General features: G+C 36.3%; 1 pseudogene; it reads right to left on the bottom strand.

Annotated features, from left to right (window-relative positions):
- Positions 1–8,255: 8,255 nt before the first annotated feature.
- Positions 8,256–13,446, bottom strand: LOC113294551 (annotated as a pseudogene).
- Between the last annotated feature and the right edge of the window lie 9,777 nt (positions 13,447–23,223).

The raw sequence follows: 23,223 nt of genomic DNA on the forward strand, positions 1-23,223 counted from the left end.
GGCTCAACACGAGTCCGCAACTTCTCATCTGCTCAGGTGGGTGTCACATTTCAGTACGCTAACTCAATGATTGACAACAATGGATAGAGAATTTGATGATGCATCCTTGACGGAAAAATGTTCGTATATATCTTTATTTGTTTCGAGACATTGGAAAATCCTCGATTTCTCATGATAACAAATGTGCACACACTTTTCGATGACTATCCATATATACAAATTTTATTTTTAAATATGAAAGGTGCATCTATTCTCTTCGAGAATTGGGATCAACCGTTGAAATCAAACATCATAAGAAGCTTCCACAGCCTTCAGAGTGAAGGTCAATGGAAAAAAGATATTCCATTACAAGTCCAACACCTATCGTAATTAATATAGTCAACCAATGCTCCAGTTTCTTCTTCTTCTTCATTCGTTTAAACCTCTAGGTGCAAGCTATTGTCACTTGGATATTGTCCTATATTAAAGAGACCATCAACATTTAGATCTTCATGGCTCGTGTGAAAAATATTCAGCTCCACATCAACTTGGAATCCTACTCACGACGTGAATTTATAAGGGGATGACATGTCAAATGAGTTTTAATATATCAGGAAGAAGATAAAACACAATTTCATAATTACATAAGGATTAAAAGTGGGCATACGACTACTAGAGCAAATAAGAACTTTCATGGACCACTCTTGAACGAGACTCAGCTCTGGGCCTTGTGAGCGACACTTGGATCTCTGCCTCAAAACGCGACTTGATGCTAGGTTTCTATGAGTTCGACTTGAATAAATGTCACATGATTTCCATCCAAACACATAGGCTTCCCACACACTCACAGGAGATATCTACAAGCTCATTCTAGGTTTTAAGATGCACACGAGCTCAACTGAGGGCTCAATTTCCACATATAACTTGATATGTTGCAAATTAGGTTTTCAGACTAACTGAAGAAATTTTCTGCCATATCCATGCAAAATCCAGCTCGTACAAAGTCAATATATGTTAGTGGACTCATTCTACCTCGAATTTGTGTATTTAATACAAAGTCAATATATGCTAGTGGCTTAATATTGTGTGTGTTCAAACTAGACGAGGTCTCGATGTTTTTCTATAAGATTGTATTTTCTTCATTAACAAAATATCTTGTGTTTTCATTTTCCGCATTATACCGTTTATATTTATAATTAAAATATCATAAGTAGTACGTTATTCAACCTAGATAGTTTTTAAGCTCGACTATAAAGAACCTACAATACTTTTTCTTGTGAATCGTATATTGGGATATAGATTACACGACTTGCTGTTGTTGGAATCCGGTTCATGCTTATAAAATTCAGGCACATATATGTATACGAAATTTACCTTATTTTACAATTAGGTACAAGGATCTTATTATAAAAAAATTATATATATTATAATTGTACAAAAGATTTATCCATACAGGTTCAAGAACGAAAAAATGAATGGAGTACTTGGTACCTTCTCCTTTTTAGTGTGCATATGCTAAAAGATTTTTGGGAAGAAAAGGCAAGTATTATTTTTAAGTAATGCAGTATGAATAAAAACAATGCAAATAGTGACAAAGCCAGAGATCTTGTTATGGGAAGGAAAAATTATTTTAGTGTGAGCAATCAGATATAAATGGGTCTTGGAGCTTAAGTTTTTTAAATTATTAGGCTTGGAAGTTAGCCCGGCAGAGTGGCAACAATTACCTATGGTATTTAAGAATGATTTTTTAGGGATCATGGTTTTTTGAGGGGACCATGGTTTTATTAGGCCACCTTTCCTATAGTGATAAGGGGTGTCCTAAAACGTTGAAATGACTAATCTACCCTTAACCTAATTTAATTTAAAACCAACCTAATAACCACCTATATATATAACCACCACCTCCTCCCACCACCACCGCCCACCACCGCCGATTACCACCACCACCACCTCTGATTATCACCACCACCAATCACCGGTTACCACCACCACCACCGCCGCCGATTACCACCACCACCACCTCCGATTATCACCACCACCAACCACCGATTACCACCACCACCTCCTCCCACCACCACCACCACCGCCTATTTAAGAAATGTAACAACATCAATGCAATCACAATTAAGTTCTGTTACATGATAATTTTATCGAGTATAAAAGACGTCAGCCGCAGCCTGATTCTGCCATGGGACCACTCCGGAGGTATTTTCCAACAAACCCTTCACTTTAATTTGATTTTGATTGCTTCAATCGAATAGAAATCATCAAAATAAGGTTTTAGTAGGAGTTACAGAGCCATGTTCGGTTAGGCCGATTTTCCAAAAAACCCTAGTTTACTAACCGAACTTCTTGAAAATGAAGAACACGAAGAACAGTTCGGTTCTATTGGATTTAAAACTAAATCATCGAACTCTCTGTTCGGTTGTTTCGCAAAAACTTTTAAAACTACAAAGTAACCGAACTCCACCCTTAGAACCGAAAAAAAAACAAATCCAGTATAACCGAACTGTGTTGTTGTGGCCACTATGTTGAGTTCCAAAATAACCGAACTTAGCCAATAGAGTTCGGTTTTTTCGCAAAAAATTTTAAAACTACAAAGTAACCGAACTCCACCCTTAGAACCGAAAAAAAAACAAATCCAGTCTAACCGAACTGTGTTGTTGTGGCCACTATGTTGAGTTCCAAAATAACCGAACATAGCCAATAGAGTTCGGTTTTTTCGCAAAAAAATTTAAAACTACAAAGTAACCGAACTTAGCCAATAGACGCTGGAACTTCACATTTTTTTTGTTTGTTAAGTTCGGTAACTTCACAATTTTATCGCAGAAACCGAACTCAAAGTTCGGTTGGTTAGCTGTTAGGTTCAAGTTTGCAAAAGAACCGAACTTTGTAAACTTATATACTCTTATATTACGTAAAGTTCGGTTAGATCAAAAGAGCATGCAGTTTGCGAACCAACCGAATATAACGCTGTAACTCCTAGAAATTCTATTATTAGAGAGTTCGGTAACCTGCATGTTTGGAACAAGTAACCGAACTACACTTTCAGATGAGTTCGGTTACTTGTTCATCTCACGGGGCAACCGAACTACAGCTTCAGATGAGTTCGGTTACTTGTTCTTCATATAAAGTAACCGAACTGTTCAAAATCCAGTTCAAATCCGGATCATTTTGAAGATTAACAAATATTCTAGGAGAGGATGGAGATGAAGAATCAGATGAGTTTTCATCATTTGAATACTCAAACTTAGTGAATTGGAAAAAAAATATATTTTCCATGTTTTTCTCCTTCATCTTCTCTAACTCTACTCTCTCAATAATTCTACTCAACTAATAATAAACCCATCTTTTAATTTAATCTCACTAATTGTTTTTAACTAAATCATTCACTAATCATTACCCAAAATTAATCAGGAGGGTAATTTAGGTATTAATATAAATATCTAGATAAGGGGTGACCTAGATTTACTTTTAATGTCTTTACCCAAAATAAAACCATGGTCCCCAAAAAATCGTTCGTATTTAACCCCATAATATGAGGCGTGATATCTAGTAGCATGCTTGTCCATTCGACACCGTCTGTGATCCTCACCCATAAACTTGAGCCAATTGATTTGCCGTACTCTCTATTCTTTCTTCTTCTTTTTATGTAGGAAAAGGCAAAAGCTGTAGTAGATTACAGAAGATAGGCACTTGTAATGCCTTGGCCCAAACCTAGGTTTGGCTTAGGGACATACTCCCTGCTAAACCTGGTTTGGTGTTCAGTGTTTAAAAAAAAGAATCGAAAATGCTTTTCATCCCTCATTATTTCCCCGCACTCTTTTTTTCGTGATATGTCATAGAGACACTGGTCCATGGATTCAGACCAGGACTCACTGCGGGTAATTGAGCCAATTAGTCGTACTGTTTTTCTATTATTTTTTTGTACGAAAAGGAAAAAGTTGAGACTACAGAAGATAGGCACTTGTGATGCCTTGGCTCAAACCTAGGTTTGGCTTAGGAACATACTCCATGCTATCCCTGATTCGGTGTGCATTGTTTAAAAGAAAAGAATCGAAAAAATATTTTTCGTCCCCCACTATTTTTCCTCGCATTTTACTCCCTGATGTGTGGCAGAGATAGTGGTTCATAAAATTTAGTGCAGGACCCGCTGCGGACCCCAAAAAGTTCACCATTACTCAAATAAAGAGTTTAGATTGGCACCGCATCACAAAAGACATCAATGGTAAGATGATGGGGAAAGATAACAGGGGGAGAACAACCCTTCATTGTCAACCAACTGGTTGAATTGCCTTATGCCACTATGAATAATTTCGTAATGTCTGGACATGGTTTTTGCGTTACCGGCTCACAAACTAGCACAATTGTCTCTGAGTATGAGTCAGGGACGCGGAACATTTTTTGTTTATAGTCATTATTCATTTATTTGGATTATTTTTCTCCAATGATCAATTTTTTGACCGCTGCAGCTACATTACTAAGCGTTATTTTTCGGCCTTAAACTTCTACTACCTCCGTTTCAAAATAATAGACAGGTTTGTGTGTAACAAACCTGCTTATTATTTTGAAATAGAGAGAGTACATAGTAAGAGCCTATACTAGAGGCCCTATAATACCTAAATCCTTGACAATATTACGCACTCAAATTTAAAAATTATCCAAAGTACGAACAGGCATCAACTATGATAACACATCTAAAAATAAACTATGGACCACAGAATAATTAGAAACTAGTACAAAATAGGGACTGGTTTCTACACGGTCCACTAAATAGTTGGTGAACCCGAGAAAGTTAACTTGTATCTGGGGCGCATCTTTTTCGATACTGACTGGTTTTACACAGTTCACTACAGGCCAAGTGTTTCTTAATGTCGAAATTATCAGTACAGAGCTGGTGTTACATACTAGTGAGAATGTTTCTAAATATTGACAAAGCCAGTTTAGTAATTATACTTGTTATCTTGATGCTTTTCTTCTTTATGTAAATCCGATCATGCCATTTCTCGTCACGGATTAATGGTTATCATCTTTCTGATTGATAAATGAGGAGTGGGTTGTATTGAAATTGTTTCTATGCACTGATGATGAATCTAAAAGATCCACGGCCTTTTTTTTTGACTTGTAGGTTCACCTGTATAGACGTGTCATTTGTCTGCTGGTGACATATCAGATCGTTTAGAATTGACAAATAAATAATATCAAAAGCAAATATATAGGATGAAAGCCATTTACTGTTCAGACACCATTAAAACATAGGAGTCCCATCGGTTCACTGTTCACCTCAAAAGATTAACAAATCGCGAAATAGTCCTAGTATTTGGGGTATACTTGAACTCTCGATCCAAATATTCTTATGTGAGATTCCGTTTTTGAAGAATAATTTTATGTTTCATTAATCGTTTTTGGACATTATATCAACTTTTAATAGTTCAAGCAAATAGTGGTACATGTGTTGTTATGTATATCATTGCGGATTAAAAATATACGCAAGCTATCCACAAATCACTAAATAAAAGCCCCGTATTATTCATCTGACGATCTGAAAGAAGTAACTTCTTTACCTTAAGTGATGATGAGTTTTTGTTTCTGCCGACCAAGTACTGTATGTTCTATGATTTGAAAATACATATTGTACATGTAAAAATTTGTACATAATGAAGAAAAAATAAAATAACATATCAACCTTTTGACTGCCAATACGGAGCTTTATTAACGGCTACATTTCACGTCTTGCTCTGTCCCCCAATAGTGGTGGTCCTTCTAAAACCTAATAGTACAAACGCACTTGTCCCTTTGCTCGAAGAAAATAAATATTAAAGTACAAAGCACTTATTACAACTAAGCTTCTAACCCTTGGATTGTCTTCGAGATCTCTAGAATCATGGGCATATATGAATCTCAAAATTAGCTTATAACGATGGCGAAAGAACTTGTGGAGTATAAGCAATTCATCATACGACTTTATTTAAAGGTATGGACGGATATTTCTTAGTCTAATGAACTGAGCTAAAAGTTATCTTTGGTTAGTCTCGGCAAACAATGGTTTAATGATATCCACGCGTGGCCGCTATAATCAAAACAAAGTTGATAGCGATGAATAATGTGTTATAATATGCTTAAATGTAATGTTAACATCATTACATGATCAATTTGCTGAATACTTTCGTAATAAAATAATGAAAAGAAACAACAATATCATCTTTGTTTCAACTGATTTCGACATGCTGCTATATAGTATTAATTCTGAAATGAAGCAACTGATCTATAAACCAACTTTGTATATAAAACAATTGAAATATTGTTAAGTATAAGTTTTGATTTTATCAGTGCTTTGATTTGAATAGTAACCTTGCTAAACTCTTTAAGTTTTCATTAGTATGTTATTTTAATGCACTAACGAAGATTTTACTTAATTTATGCATGCATGCATGCATATGGAGTTGGCAAGCAAACTTAATTAAAGCAAGTGCATATATAAGAGATTAATAATTCAGATGGTATGAGGATCCAATCAAAAAATGTTGACAAAAAACGTATTGACAATTGCATGCAAATGTGCAATATTACCAAGATTAAACATCTTTTCATTTATGAAAGCTTTGGGATTCTTACACTGCTGATGAGAAAGTATCCATGACTATTTTATATCTCTATCTATCTATCACTCATCATTATTCACCATTTCATTGATTTGCATAAACATAATTTTCCGATAAGAAAGCCTCTGTGAAGCTGCAGTTATGCAGACTAAGAAGCTATTCAAATCCGTCTCTCAACTATGTGTTTAATCTAAATCTAAATAAATTACATGCTCAAGTTGAAAAATCTCATCATCCATCTCTCTTGAGGACTTTAGGGAATAACCCCTGCCGGTACTGGCTTCACTCTGTGCTCATGATATCTAACTCAGACTTGCAGTCTATCTTGATTATTTAGTGACCGAATACTGGACCTAAAGAACTGTGCAAGCCTACCCCTGAACCTTTGGAGTTGCTATTCTCTACCTGAGGTTTTGCTGGATTGTCCATAGCACCTGCTGCCCAAAGCATGGGGTATGTTCCAACGGATGCTTCCCTCGGTGAAAAATGATTCACTGACTGGTATCGATATAAGGGATTCACCTGTCTAGGATTAGGATCCTGGTTGGGAATACCCATGGCTGCTGGAGAATACTGCTGCCTAGATTCGCCTGTGAATTCCCTTCCTAATTTGGCATCTTCATTGTCAGGAGAATCATCGATGACTATCACTCACGTTAAAACTGGTAGCAACGTAAGCAGAATTTAAGTTATGTTGTGGAGCAGCAGTACCTCTTTCGTCATTGTATCTGAAATGAGAATTTGATCTGCCAACAAAATTCTTCTGAAGATTAGAACTCTGTGTGATCCATTACACCTTTTGGGGACTGATGCGGCAAGAAGGATCCATAAACCTCCCACATAGTGATTATTAACATAATGATTCTCTGCTAGATTGTGAATTCCTATGGCTAGAATGACTACGATTTCGTGAACTTTCACAAAGATTGACATCAACACGATCCATGGCTTCATCTCGGCGACATTTGTTGAAGATGACAGAACCATTGGAAGTCATATGATAAAAGAACTGAAGTCCTCATCAGTTGTTGTCATATTGCCTGTAGGAAAACCACGTTGTGTCGAATAATTTGAATCTGGTGCAGTAGTTTTGAGTTGGGATGATGAATCATCTTCCTTACTTACCACCATTAAGTTCTTACCCATCAATCAGCACAGGATTTGAGGGGGACTGGGTATGATGATGAGACTGAGACGATGAATTGGTGAAACTGAACTCATGATGGCTAGGGAACTTCGATGCAGCATCTCGATATGTCCTCAAAGAAACAGAATCCCTATACGAATCCAACATGGGATGCGTATTCTCATTGAACTTCGAACTCGAGCAATTGCTGTAAGAAGCAAACCCCAACTCAGGCCTGCTTTTTGGGTTGTAATTCATCTGTGATCCAACGGAAGGAGAAACGGATGGCCCCATGTGGTGTTGTCGAGGGAGTGGAGCTTGATATGTTATAGAATCATCCCAAGGGATTCTCTCCTTCTTTGAGCAACAACATGGTGATTGATCATCTGAGAATTTCAGAGATTCCGCCACCATGGATTTTTTAGTATCTTTCCGGCTCAGCATACCCAAATTTCTCTGTGCATTTACCATGTTTGGTGAACATGAAAATGGGTTAACATCTCTTATCATTGGAGGCTTGGTATTGTTACCATTTGATGAGAGATTGTTTACAAGCTTTTCAAGAACAGACGGAGATCCGACAACTGGATTTGGTTCGCACAATCTGAATCCGAGATTGTATGTGTATGCAAGTGAGAGATTGTAGAGGTTGCAGAAACAGGAGATCCTGAAGAATCTCTATCGAGTAACACAGATCGATCTTGAGAAGATGGTAACCTGTTTGACGTAATGAAGAACTATCAACATGAACATCTGAATTAATATCTTCCCCCGGACTCGGCAAGAAGAACCCTGGTGGTCCTGGTATAGATATCTGCTCACTCCCACATTCTGTGTTCATTTTCTAAAAAGAGTTCCCCCGATCAACCTTGTAAAAATCCACATTTGGTGCCATATAAGTTCTTTGAGTTACATCTATCACATTTCTGGAATAACTTAAGCCTTGTTGACCATCACAAACAGTTTGTTCAGAAGAAAGTCCCAAGCTTCACTTCCACATGATTGGTAACAGTTGGATCTAGCATTTGGAGGCAGATGCTCCATAGTAGCATCTTCCCACTAAAAGAAGTTTCTTCAGCAGCAAATTCCATGTCATTCAATTTTTCCGGGAAAAAACCAGTCCTAAAATGAACTTCAACATGAGAAGACACAGTTGGAGCTTTGGGTTCCGACTCCAAACCTCCCAAAACTTTGGTTTCTTCCTTCCAGATTTTTCTGATTCTTGTTGAGATACCGCTACATCACTGATGCACATATCTATTTCTTCACTCCTTGCAAATTTGTTTGGTCTATTAGATTCATGACCCCCTCGGATTTGATCTAGGCTTCGACGGTTGTTTTCCGAAGAATCATCCATCCGACTGTATTGCCCATTCACATCCGACCAAACAGTTTTAACCTGCTCCCTTGTCTTCGTTGTGGATCTATGCATGCGAGACTTTTTCCAGATACAGCTTTTCTCCCCTTCATAAGGTTTTGACTTAGAAAAAGATGGTTCAACTGAGGGGTATACAGCCTTCCTCTTGGGCAAACTGGCAGACTTTCAGCAATGGCTACACTTTGGACCTCTACTCTCTTGCTCCTTGGAGAAGTAACGAGATTTTTGGAAGTCCTTGACAATTTCAGAGTACATCCATGTATAAGAAGTGATACCCTCATTCAAGCATTAAAACGATTTACAGTGGCTTTTGGAGACCAGCCACTCTTTGTCAAATTTTGGAGTAGGAGGATTTTGGAGTATCTCCTCAGGAGAGTTGCTGACATTTGACTGAATATTCTCAACTAATGGGTTTCGTGTCAGTGATATATCTTAATCCTCGACAAGCATCTTTTCCATCTAACTTCGTAGACAAACCAGTCCTTTTAGAGCATACCCATTGCTTTAACTCAACAACGGAACTGTCACGAGCCTTTGGAAGTTCTGGCATAGGGTCCTCCTCAAAATTAACGTTCATGCCATCTTTCTCATCCCCAGTGCCCGAATCACTGCAAACAAATGAAAACATTATAGATTAGATCACTTAAAATTGCAATGCATGCAGAACACATTTCATTCGACTGTGAACTTGGAAGTTTACAGGTAACATGAAAGGAACATAGCTTTCAATAACTAGCGAAAAGGAAAAAATAAAATTAACAGAAAAAATAGCTTATAACATGAAAATATTGTAATTAAGGGAACAAAAAGAAAGAGAGAAAAGAGAGAAAGATGAAGAGAGGCAGTGAAGTAACTGTGGGAAAATGAAACAAAAATGCCTGACCTAATTTTCAGACTTGAGTTATAAATCCATGAAAAAGACTGTACACAAGTCTTTTTTTTACAAGTAAAACCTTATCATCAAGAACCCTGTTAGAGAAGAGGAGATACCTCTCCTTATAATCAACAAAAGGAGAGGCAGAAGGTAAGTAGAGAAACATACCTCGGTTCGACTGAGAGAGCATGTCTTTTTGTTTTGAGGCTTGAATTTCAGATGCTTACCATCTTTTGATCCAACACATTTAACCTTTCCGACCAAACCCATACTCTTTTCTTTGCTCTCATTTGTTGGTCTCTTTCCTTTGGAATCTTCACCTGATCTCGGAACTGGTACCTCATCAAGTTTTGATAGGATTAGAATTTTTCTACCATTTGAATCTAAATATACTGCACTTTCATCACCAATATCCTCGGGATATGTTTGGGAGAGCCTTCTCCTTTTGCCTTCAGTACAAACCTCAGCAGCATCTGGTGTAGGAGTCTTTGACCCTACAGCCCAATTTGAACCATTTCTCCTATCGAGGTCTTCAAGAGTGGATCGTATGGCAGTTTTGTAGATATCCACCATCAACCTCTTCTTCACTAGCTTTATTTTATGTTTGCTTTGCGTAAAATTCACATCTAACTTGGACGATGTTGATCCCACTGCAAGGCACTGGTCAATGTGAGCGTTCAAAGTGGTGTTCGAAGTAGACAAGAATGTCTTACAAACAGGGCAGACTTTGGAAGCCATAGATTCAGATATGATCGCTGTGTTTGACACGGTATCTTCTGTACGACTGGGATTAGATACTACACCCGATTTCTCAACTACTTTACACTTCTTAGAAGTTGGTTCAATGGCGTTTCTGCTCTTCTTTGATGCTACTGGAACTTGATGTTCTTTCGAGGCTTTTGAAGAAGTGGTTGCTACTTCTATGGAATAAGCAGCGACTCTACTTACAGAAAGTCTCTCCTTTTTAGATAGAGGAGGATTAGTAATTATTGTCGGTACACTTTCTTCTTCAATCTCATGCAAACCCGGACACAAATCTTTGCCAGTAGGTCCCGATGTTAACTTCTTCGGTTCTTGCAACAGAGTTCGTGTTTGATCTGAAACTCTCAAAACAGACTGATGACTGCGTTCGCTAGACTTGAACTTTTTATGAAGTGATTCTCCATCTAAATTAACGTTCTCTTCATCCTTTCTGAGCGAATTAACTTCAACTAAACTTTGGTTACGAAGACAAAGGTTTCTTACTGAATCAGGAGGTTCGAAGGGTGGTAATGGATCTCTAACGCCATGCTTTAAACAAATATCTAGATACTGTTGAGGGAAAGGCCAGCTCTTCTCGATACCTTTTCGTCTAGCTGTAAACACATAATCTCTGCAAGAACACAAACCCAAAGGTCAAAGTTAAGTACTACATTATTGCAAAGTAACACAACATTCTTCACCTCAATCTATTATCATATGCTAATTCTAAGAGAAGAAAGAAGGTACAACCCAATAATCAGATCAACAAACACATATCGAAACAGTAGACAAGTTCTCAAATTTTGGTAGAAGACTTCAGGTAGAAGAAGAACCATGGAAGAGACATGAAATGACAGAAAACTAGATCAACTGAGAAATTAAAGATTTTTGTTAAGATGAAATTAGACCTGAAGGTGTTAGATTAGTAGTTAATATGGGGTGAGTAGAACATTGATTGGTCTAGTAGATTCAAACCCATGAAAAAGAGAAAAAGAGAAAAGATAAAATTTTGGAACTATTCAATGGTTCATAAAATCAAACACCTCTAGATCTGGTTGAAACAAAATCTTGCAGATGTAATCCACTTCCTTTTAGAGAAGAAGAAAAAGAGAATTGATGATCAAAGGTGGTTTTACCTTAAAGAAAAGGTGGGAAGGTGATGGTGATTATCATAATCAGTAAGGCCTGACTGTGACAGATCTGTATGATCTTGTTGTTGTTGTTCCAAAGTAACTGTATCAGTTGTACCCCTTTCATGATTTTTCAGTCCTGAAATCTTGTGAGAAGAACATGAGAGATCTGGATTGTTATTTTCAATGGATAACATCTGAAGATGAACAACTTATTATCTCCTCTTGTGCTGTTTCTACAACAGTACACAAGATAGAGCTTTCCTCCTTATTACAACTATTCTTATTATACTTAGTTTTCAGCATAACATAAGCTCTTCCAAAAATAAATCACCACTAGATTCCACTTCTTTTCAATTATCTATATATGACCCTTTTATATATTCCGATCTTCATCCACTACACTTCATTATCGTCATCTATATCTTTCATTTATTACCTGCAAAAATATCAATGAAATCACAAGTTTTTTAGAAGACCCATGCAAAAATAAACGTTATTTTATGTGAAGAAGATGAGTGAAGTTAGTAGTACTAGTAATTATGAGTGGAAGAAAAACAAACAAAATCTTATGAAAAGAAGAGGATATCAAAAAGGTCATTTCATGTGAGGATAACACCAGATGAAAAGCATTAAAAACTGTGAGAAAAGATCTCAAAATCATATGGTAGTAGTAGTTTCATAATCAAAATCCCATTTCATAGATATGGTAGTACTATTTCATGTAGAAGAAAATCATAGATTCAAAATCAGTAGTGAGAGTATAGAGAAACAGCCAAGAGAAGTGCTGATAAAATTAAGAAAGAAATTCATGAGATGGGTAGAGAGAAACAGTAGATATGATTGAAGAGAACAAATTAAAGTGAAACAAACTAACCTATACATGATCAGATACAAGATCAGTAACCACAGGGAAAGATAGAAAACAGCACATGAAATCACATATAGTTCAGTAGAGAATCAGCTAAACTAGAGTAAAGAAAGTTGAGTTTTTTCAAAAGAAATGAGACCATCAACAAATCTTATAAAAAACCAAACCCAGAAGAGAATTTGAGGTAAAGAAGAGAGAAATCAATCTAAGATCTTAAAGAAAAGAAGGGATACATAACATGAAATCATACAAATTGCAAACCTTTGTTCAAGTTTTTGTGCCCTCATGGGTTTGACAGAGAAAATCCATGAAAATTTAGAAGTTTGAGACGTAAATAGTGAGGAGAGGACAAAGAAGAGATGAAGAAGCAAAGAGAAGAGGAGAGAGAGAGAAGAGAAGAAACAGCACCACCCACTCACACATCAAAGGAGGTATCAGGTTCTCCACCAAAAGCAGATTTTAATTTGTACAATTAAGCAAAGCATTAACCCTAGCTAGCCATCATGACCATCGACCATACACATACATATGTGTACATACATACAACCTCCTTCCTTGAGAGTTCAGCAGTTTCAGTTCAGATGATAGCTAGATTAGAAAGAGAAAGAACTTAATGAAGGGTTTTTTCCCTTTTCTTAATTAGTATTATAAGATCTGTCCGATCCTCTACCCACTCAATCAATTCTCTCTTCTCTGGCTGTTTTTTTTCTTATTTTTTTTTGTCATTTTTTTCCACTGATGATTTTTGTTTCTATTTTTTTATGAGTTGTTTTGAGTTTGACAGATTTTTCTCATTCTTTTCTATGTATGTTATGTTATGCTTTATATGTGTGTAAACGATACATGCATGTGTATCATACCATCGAGATTGATAAGATTAGATATCTAATCACGGCAGCCCCTGCCTTTACTTATTCGAAATTATAAAGATACCCTTGACATTTACAAGTTTTATATACAGGCCTTTCTTTGCGAGTAGGAAGAGTAGGGGGGTCCAGTAAATTAAGGATAGGTGGCCACGTTGACTAGTTTATCCTCTATTATGTGGGAGCATTTGGCATGGCTAAAAGGCAGGTTACTATAGACTACAGTAGACTATAATTATTTTTGGAAGTAAATATGTCGTTTTGGATTTGCAACGTGAACTGTGTTTTCTTGTCCATAACATTTTAACATTGGAACCCAAGTCGGCGATATTTAGTATAAATTTGCCACCAAAGATATTTTTGAGAGTTACGAGCGACACTTTATCAGGGTACTATAGTGACATCTATTACCGTGAAATCAGTATTCTAGTTCAAATACTTTAACCCTAGATGCGAGTGCAATGTGGCTTTGCCTTTGCAACGTTAAGTGATACTGTATTTGCCTCGACCTTTGATCATATTCGCCATGCATGTACGTCTGCTATATTTCACCTACGGTCTAAGAAGTTGGCTTTGTCAACACAGCACTAGGAAATCAACTGCATTCTACGGGGAACCTAATACGGTCTGCTGACTTTTGGGATTCTACCAAACGTAATATACCTCCATGATAGTATACGAGCTTTTGCCGATCTAAAGATTCTAAACAAACTTTAAAAAATGAAAAAAGGACCAGGAGCCCACGGTAGAAACACTCGTTCATGTATGTGGCTCCTCAATGAGTGAATATACAATTGATATCACAGGCTATATACATACAGTTCAAAGTTCAATGTATATTCAAACAGAAAGTCTTGATAAACCGAGCGAGTAAACAACGAAAAAAAACCCGATAGACTCATTACATGTGGGCCACTGCAGAACTCCTGAGGAAGGGGACCACTGGAACTACAAAATTCCGAAAGTATATGAGAGGCGGGTTTTCATCGTTGTTTTTTCCTCGGTTCTTATAGAACCACTGATATTCAAATTATGATCACTGACTATAAGATTTATTCAAAAAGACGAGCATGTATCTCATTGTGTTTATACTTTATAGTTCCAAAAATGTTGCGCTTCCTTCTTTTCTTTGACAATTAAATGCTACGGTTCTCAGCATAAACACAGCAGCTCTTCCTACCGCAGTAAGTTTTACGAGGGATCATCTTCAAAGTTGCCAATACATTTACTTTTATCAAGTAATTTTGTGTTCTTTTGTGCTTTGAAAGCAACATCCTTTCCATATTTGGATGTATGTTCATGATCAAAGATCTTCAACTTTCCAACCAGAGTATTTCTGGATAAGGTATTAAGGTTATTTTCTTCAACGATGACATGCTTCTTAGAGTCGTATTTGGATGGCAACGATCTGAGAATTTTCATCACAATGTCCTTTTCAGGAATAGTCTTACCCAATGCAAAAGATGCATTAACAATTTCAGACACTTTGTGATTAAACTCATCAAATGAATCCTCATCAGCCATACGAGGGTTTTCCCAATCAGAGTATAGGTTTGAAGACTAGCTTCTTTCTCAGAGGAATTTCCTTCGAATACAGTTTCTAAGATATCCCACGCATCTTTAGACCGGGTGCACGTTGTCACATGGTGCTGAAGATCTGGGGTAATGGCATGTATGATAGCATTTAAACCATTAGAATTTTTCTTTGCAGCGAGAATCTCGTTAGGTTCATATCTACCAATATCCTTTGCAGTAGATACACTGTCTACTGTAACCATTGGAGGATCATATCCATTAACAACATAAACCCATGATTGAAAATCACGCCTTGAAGAAAGGCACGCATAGCAATCTTCCACCATGAGTAATTTGAGCCATCGAAGACTGGTGGTACGTTTATAGAGATAGCACCTCTGTCCATATAGTCAGATAGATACAAACACAGACTTACGAGTTCTTAAATGTGTTTGCCTGCTCTGCTACCAAATGAAAAAGCGGGGGTCTAACAACCACACACAATATTTCGCTTAGCAATCTGTATGGAAAAACTCCAATATACTTCCAAGAGAATCAACTAGACAGTCAGACTCAATCAATGAAAATATATCCAGAGTTGTATCTTTGTTTCACAATGTAATCATCAAATCAAACAAATAGAAATCCGTAAGCCTGATTATTATGTGAAACAACTTGGATGGTACCAAAGACCAATATCCAAGCGCCAATCAGTTAATCAACAACCTGTGATACTAGTTGCGACTAGAGTTCTCCTTTATATAGTCTTCAAATCAGGGTTTGCAATCAATGCTACCTTGGTAATAAAGCATTCAATATTCATCGTTAGATGAAAACCTGATTAGACTCAAGCTAATATCTTTCAACTCTTAGATCGAACTTAGCTTGTTACACACAAATGAAAAGTGACTTCATTTAGATATGAATAACCGTACCTAAACGTGTGCACCTTGTTGGCTCAATAATAGTTAACCGAAGTTAGCCATATGAACACTTTCCTATCAACCTCATTCATCTTAACCATAACTAGTTCAAATGACTCAAATGAAACTAGTTCTAGAGTTGTTCAATTGTTTATATTCTCATAGAAGTATACAAGACACAATTGAAGAAAAATCGATTTTGATTCACATGAATCAATTCATGAATATTATAGCCACAGTTTACAAAAAAGATTGCATTACTTATTATATAAATGTATTAGTTCATGAACAAACCGATTTTAGAACATAACCTACTCAAGTATGCAAATGGGTACGCATACTTGAGTGTCCGGACTAAGTTTGGCTTCGCCAGTATGCGAATGGGTACGTATACCTTCCAAACTCAGCAGAAATTCCCGGAACTGAACCTCACGCCAGTACGCGTACCGGTATGCGTACAAGGTTCCTGGATATTCACTAAACCAACCAGTACGCATACGGGTATGCATACTATGGTTCCCGGACTTGGATTACATATATGCAAGTACGCATACTATGCTTTATCCAATCATGGTTAAGTATTCTAAACTCCATTTCAATCATTGAAACATTCTCGGAAGACGACAATAGATGTCTCACACTAACTATTAGCTTCAAAGAAATTTTAAAGTGATCGAATGATCAATACGAAATATTCCGAGTCTACATCAAATGATTGTCTCACACAAATCATGTAAGATGTTACCAGGTGATTTTCACATGATCATCTTTTGACTTCGTCAAGAATATAAGATGAACTTGGTTAAAGCGAAAGCTTACCAACACATATTTCGAAAAATATGTAAGCGAGTTAAACTCAGCTCAAAATATCAAATGTGTATAATTGAAGATTATATAGTTATACGAATTTTGTCTCAAATAGGAGATAGAGTAGATAGACTTTTGAGTGATAGATGAGTTCAAGTATCCACATATCTTTTGTTGATGAAGTTCCACAAGCTCCCCTTAGTAGTTCTTCGAATTCAATCGATGAACGCCGTGAAGTCTAAATCTCAACTACACTTTCTATCCTAATCCGAGACTTATCCATAAGTAGACTAGAAATCAAGACTTATAGTTTTGGAAATTAAACTTGACAACAAGCTTGAGATAGTAACTCTTGCGAGATCGACCGAGTAATGCTCTAACAAGTAAGATCAGAACACACAACTAAAGAGAAAATAGTTGGGTCTGGCTTCACAATCCCAATGAAGTCTTCAAGACGTTAACCTACATGGTTTCGTGAAAAACCTAAGGTTAAAGGAGAATCGACTCTAGTCGCAACTAGTAACACACAGGAGGTGTGGGGATTATATTTCCCAGTTGCTAGAGTTCTCCCTTATATAATCTTCAAATTAGGGTTTGCAAACAATGTTACCTTGGTAACAAAGCATTCAATATTCACCGTTAGATAAAAACCTGATTAGACTCAAGCTAATATTTTTCAACTGTTAGATCGAACTTAGCTTGTTACACACAAATGAAAAGTGACTTCATTTAGATATAAGTAATCGTACTTAAAAGTGTGCACCTTTGTTGGCTCAACAATAGTTAACCCAAGTTAGCCATATGAACACTTTCATATCAACCTTATTCATCTTAACCATAACTAGTTCAAATGACTCAAATGAAACTAGTTCTAGAGTTGTTCAATTGTTTATATTCTCATAGAAGTATACAAGACAAAATTGAAGAAAAATCAATTTTGATTAACTCGAATCAATTCATGAACATCATAGCCACGGTTTGCAGAATATTGTATTCCTTATTATATATAAATATATTAGTTCATGAACAAACCGATTTTAGAACATAACCCACTCAAGTATGCAAACGGGTATGCATACCTAAGTGGTCGGACTAAGTTTGGGTTCGCCAGTACGTGAACGGGTACGCATACCACCAAACTCAGTAAAGTCTCGGAACTTGAACCTCACGCCAGTACGCGTATCGGTATGCGTACTTGGTTCCCGGACCTTGACTAAACCAATCAGTACGCATACGGGTATGCATACCATGGTTCCCGGACTTGGATTACACATATGCAAGTACGCATACTATGCTTATATCCAATTGTTCTAAACTCTCATTTCAACCATTGAAACATTCTCAGAAGACGACAATAGCTGTCTCACACAAACTATTAGCTTCAAAGCAATTTTCAAGTGATCGAATGATCAATACGAAACATTCCGAGTCTACATCGAATGACTGTCTCACACAAATCATGTAAGATGTTACCAGGCGATTTTCACATGATTATATTTTTACTTTCGTCAGGAATATAAGATACTAAAGCTTACCAACACATATTTCGAGAAATATGTAAGCGAGTTAAACTCAGCTCGAAATATCAAATGTGTATAGTCGAAGTCTGTATAGCTATACGACTTTTGTCTCAAATAGGAGATAGAGTAGATAGACTTTTGAGTGATAGATGAGTTCAAGTCTCCACATACCTTTTGTTGATAAAGTTCCACAAGCTCCCCTTAGTAGTTCTTCGTCTTTGATCGATGAACGTCGTGAAGTTTAAAGCTCAACTACACTTTCTATCCTAATCCGAGACTTAGCTATAAGTAGACTAGAAATTAAGACTTATAGTTTTGGAAACTAAACTTGACAACAAGCTTGAGAGAGCAACGCTTGCGAGTTCGACCGACCAGTGCTCTAACAATTTCCCCCTTTGTCAATTTTAGTGACAAAACTATCAATACATATGGAATACAAAATAAATAAACTTTGTAGCTCTCAATCTAGATGCTTGATTTCCTTGATTCTTCAACATTACTCGAACTCTTCGTCACTTCCAAGTACTCCAGTGATTCTGAATGTGTTCAACTCAGCATCATAGTTATTGAATATACGTAGCTATAACAATGAGAAAACAGTAACTCTCAATCATTGTAATACAGTGTCATAGTATTATTACACAGCATCAAAATCCAATTGTATCACAACTTTGACAACAATACTATGGTGATATGTATCACTCCCCCTTAGTCAATACTTCATCTCACATGAAAACCACTCCCCCTTACATAATGATCTGTAAACCATATGTATTTGTAGTATGAACTACACATTAATTCTCCCCCTTTTTGTCAATAAAATAGGCAAAGGTACGAAAACTAGTGGGATCCTAATGAAATTTCTATAAAGATACTTCATGACCAAAAGAGAACATATCAACTTTGTTTCGATAATTTCACATAGTCGAAACTAGTGTATTCATCAAGGCGTTTATAAAGATACAATAAAAATCCTACAATATTCCACAACCGCACTCCTCACAAAGATTTGGCAATTAAGTTCAAGTTCAATTAAGAACTCTCCCCCATAAAATGTCATTCCCGAAAGAACAACAAGAGCGACCTTACTTTCACAAGAAAATAAGGATTTCTTTGGACATTAACAAATCACATGAAACATGAACTTGTATCCAAAATACTCAATTAAATAAACCACAAGAGAACCCATGATTAATTTAATCGGAAATGATAGACATAAGAAAACTTGCGGAGCCACACGGTACTTTCACGTAGAAGTGGATCAGGGAAAAACCAATACTGCGGAATACTCAAAGACTCATTCTATTTTTCATCAATATTTGCATAGAGACATGTAATAGACTTAATCTTTGTAAAAAAAAGTTCATCCTATCTTCCATCAATATTTTCATAATGACATAATAGGCTTAACTTTTGTTGTCAAAAGTTCATTATATCTTTTATCAATATTTGCATAAAGACATATGATAGACTTAACTTTTGAGCATGTATGGGATAATCATAGTTCACGGACGCAAACACACATATCTCGTAACAGGTTGCAATATATAAAACCATAAAGATTAATACTGCAAAATCATCTTCCAAATAAACATTTAGAATTTAAATAAATAAATCTAAAAACATTGCAAGATGAAAATCGTTGGCAATAGCTATGTGTACGCACAATAATTGCTATTCCAAACCCTAGTTATCCTTCTTAAAACACACGAATAAATTCTCATAAGAAGTTTCCTAGACATCGTAGAGCTTTCTCAGAACATCTAGCTACTGAGAATTCCTTCTCATTATTGAAAACCCCATTGATTATGGGATCGTTCAATTCCTCCAGATCTTCAGAAATATCAGTTAACTCACTAAGTTATCTTTTTAGTCCACACAAGGTGTTCTTTGTTAGAGACAACATATGTTCATAGTGAGCTATCTTTTCTAAAGATAAAATGATTTGAGATTTTAAATCATTTTTTTTATTGATGAAATCCTTCACCATACCTCTAAAGTTATTATAAAAATGAAAAACAGACAAGAGGCAGTTAGAGGAAGAACCTTCTTCATTATTTGTGGATCTCTCCTTCTTCTTCCTTGAGGAAATGATTCCTTCACAAAGATACACATTAACTTCTTCAACGACATCCCTTTTTGTGCTACTTCTAGTAACAGGAGCCATGATACTGTATCTTTCAAAGATAAGAGAAGAGAAGGGCATTTTGATCACAAATGAATATAAATAGACCTATGGACATCCAAACCCTAGAAGAACTTTAAACAAGTCTTTTACGGTTCATGATCCATTATCAATTTTAACAACAAGATATTTTCTTAACATAAATAGAATAAGAAATTATTATTAATACAAAACTTGAGCAACCATGATGCAATCCTCATTTTCTAGATTCAAGGATGAGGATATAGACATCACTAGTATTAGATAGTGACGGAGTGAGCAGAATGTGTTAGAGCACTGCTCGGTCGAACTCGCATGCGTTGCTATCTCAAGCATGTTTGTCAATGTTAGTGATCAAAACTATAAGTCTTGATTTCTAGTCTACTTATAGTTAAGTCTCGGACTAGAATAGAAAGTGTAGTTGAGCTCAAGACTCCATGGCGATCATCATACAAATACGAAGAAACGAAGAACTACTCAAAGGAACTGGTGGAACTTCATCGACTAAAATGTATGTGGATACTTGAACTTATCTATCACTCAAAAGTCTATCTACTCTATCTCCCATCTTGAGACAAAAGTCGTTTTGCTATATAGACTTTGATTATACACATTTGCTATTCCGAGCCGAGTTTATCTCGCTTATCTATTTCTCGAAATATGTGTTAGTAAGCTTTCGCTTTGGCCAAGTTCATCTTTACTAGTGACGAAAGTCATGATACGTTTCAATTACTTGAGAATGGCTTTGACGAAAAATGGTTTGTGAATAACAATCATATAACGTCCTCTAAGAATGTTTCAATGATTGAAATGAGAGTTTAGATTATATAACCATGGTTGGATATAAACATTGTGAGGTAACTCATACATGTATAAGTCCTTATTCCTTGAACCAAAGTATGCATACTTTGCTGCTTAGGAAAACCGGAACAAGAGTCCGCGTACCAAGTCCGCGAACTGTCGGAAGTTCTCATACCGAGAATTTCTGCTGGAGTTTGTGAACTGAAACTAAACTTATTCCGGGTACTTAAGTCCGCGTACCAGTCCGCGTACTTAAGTTGGTTATTTTCTAAAAACGGTTATTCGTGAACTTAAACTTATATTAACTAAGGAATGCATATTTTCAAACGGTGGCTATAAAGTTCATGAATTGATTCGAGTGAATCAATTTTTTTTTGCTTCAATTGTGTCTATTATAAAGATCTAAGCAATTGAACAACTCTCTAACTAGTTCACTTGAGTCATTTGAACTAGTTATGGTAAAGAAGAATATGGTTGATATGAAAGTGCGCATGTGGCTAACCATTTTGTTAACTACTGTTGAACCAACTAGATGTACATGTTTGGGTACGGTTACACAAACCTAAAAACGTGCATTTCATTTGTGTGTAATAAGCAAAGTTTCGATCTAACGGTTAAAAGATATTAGCTTGAATCTAATCAGGTTTTCATCTAACGGTGAATATTGAATGCTTTATTACTAAGCTAACATTGATTGCAAATCCTGATTTGAAAGACTATATAAGGGAGAACTCTAGCAACTGGGAAACCTAATCCACACACCTCTTGTGTGATACTAGTTGTATTAGCTAGAGTTGATTCTCCTTTAACCTTAGGTTTCTTCTCGAGACCCTGTAGGTTAACAACTTGAAGACTTCATTGGGATTGTGAAGCCAGACCGATACTACTTTCTTGTAGTTGTGTGATCTGATCTTGATGTTTCTATCGTATTTGAGTACAATCGTAAGATTATCTTGAGATTGGTATCTCCGATAGGCAAGATATAAAAGTAGTCACAAACACCTTCGTCTCATCGTTTGTGATTCCACAATATCTTATTTCGCTAGTCGATTAAGATTATTGTGAGGTGATTGATAATTCTAGGCCGTTCTTCGGGAATATAAGTCCGGGTTATCAATTTGTTCCTATTCACGTTGATTTATCAAAAGACGGAACAAAAACTCGTAGGTATTTCTGTGGGAGACAAATTTATCTATTACCATAGACTTTTTTGTGTGACACAGATTGTTTATTAAAGTCTTCGACTTTGGGTCGTAGCAACTCTTAGTTGTGGGTGAGATCAGCTAAGGGAATCAAGTGCGTAGTATCTTGCTGGGATCGGAGACGTAAGGAGCGCAACTGTACCTTGAATCAATGTGAGATTGATTGGGATTCAACTACAGTCCAGACCGAATTTAGTTTGTAGTAGGCTAGTGTCTGTAGCGGCTTAATACAGTGTGGTGTTCAATCTAGACTAGGTCCCGGGGTTTTTCTGCGTTTGCGGTTTCCTCGTTAACAAAACTTCTGGTGTTTGTGTTATTTCTTTTCCGCATTATATTTGTTTATATAATTGAAATATCACAGGTTGTGTTTTGAATCAATCAATTGTAAAATCCAACCTTTGGTTGTTGATTGAAATTGATTGATACTTTAACATTGGTCTTTGGTACCATTCAAGTGATTGCTCTTGTATTCAATTAGAGTCGCAGATTTTTATTTGCTTGAGTAAGTATTGAATCGATAAAGAGAGATATAACTCTTTGATATACTTTTATTAAGATTGAGTCTGACTGTCTAGTTGATTCTATTAAAAGTATATTGGAGTTAGTCCATACAGATTGCTAAGCGAAATATTGGGTGTGGTTGTTAGACCCCCTCTTTTTCAATTGGTATCAGAGCTGGGAAACACGTTCAAGACCTCAAAAGTCTGTGTTTGTAGCGATCTAA

This window comes from Papaver somniferum, chromosome 7 (genome assembly GCF_003573695.1).
Source record: "Papaver somniferum cultivar HN1 chromosome 7, ASM357369v1, whole genome shotgun sequence".
Taxonomy (NCBI): domain Eukaryota; kingdom Viridiplantae; phylum Streptophyta; class Magnoliopsida; order Ranunculales; family Papaveraceae; genus Papaver; species Papaver somniferum.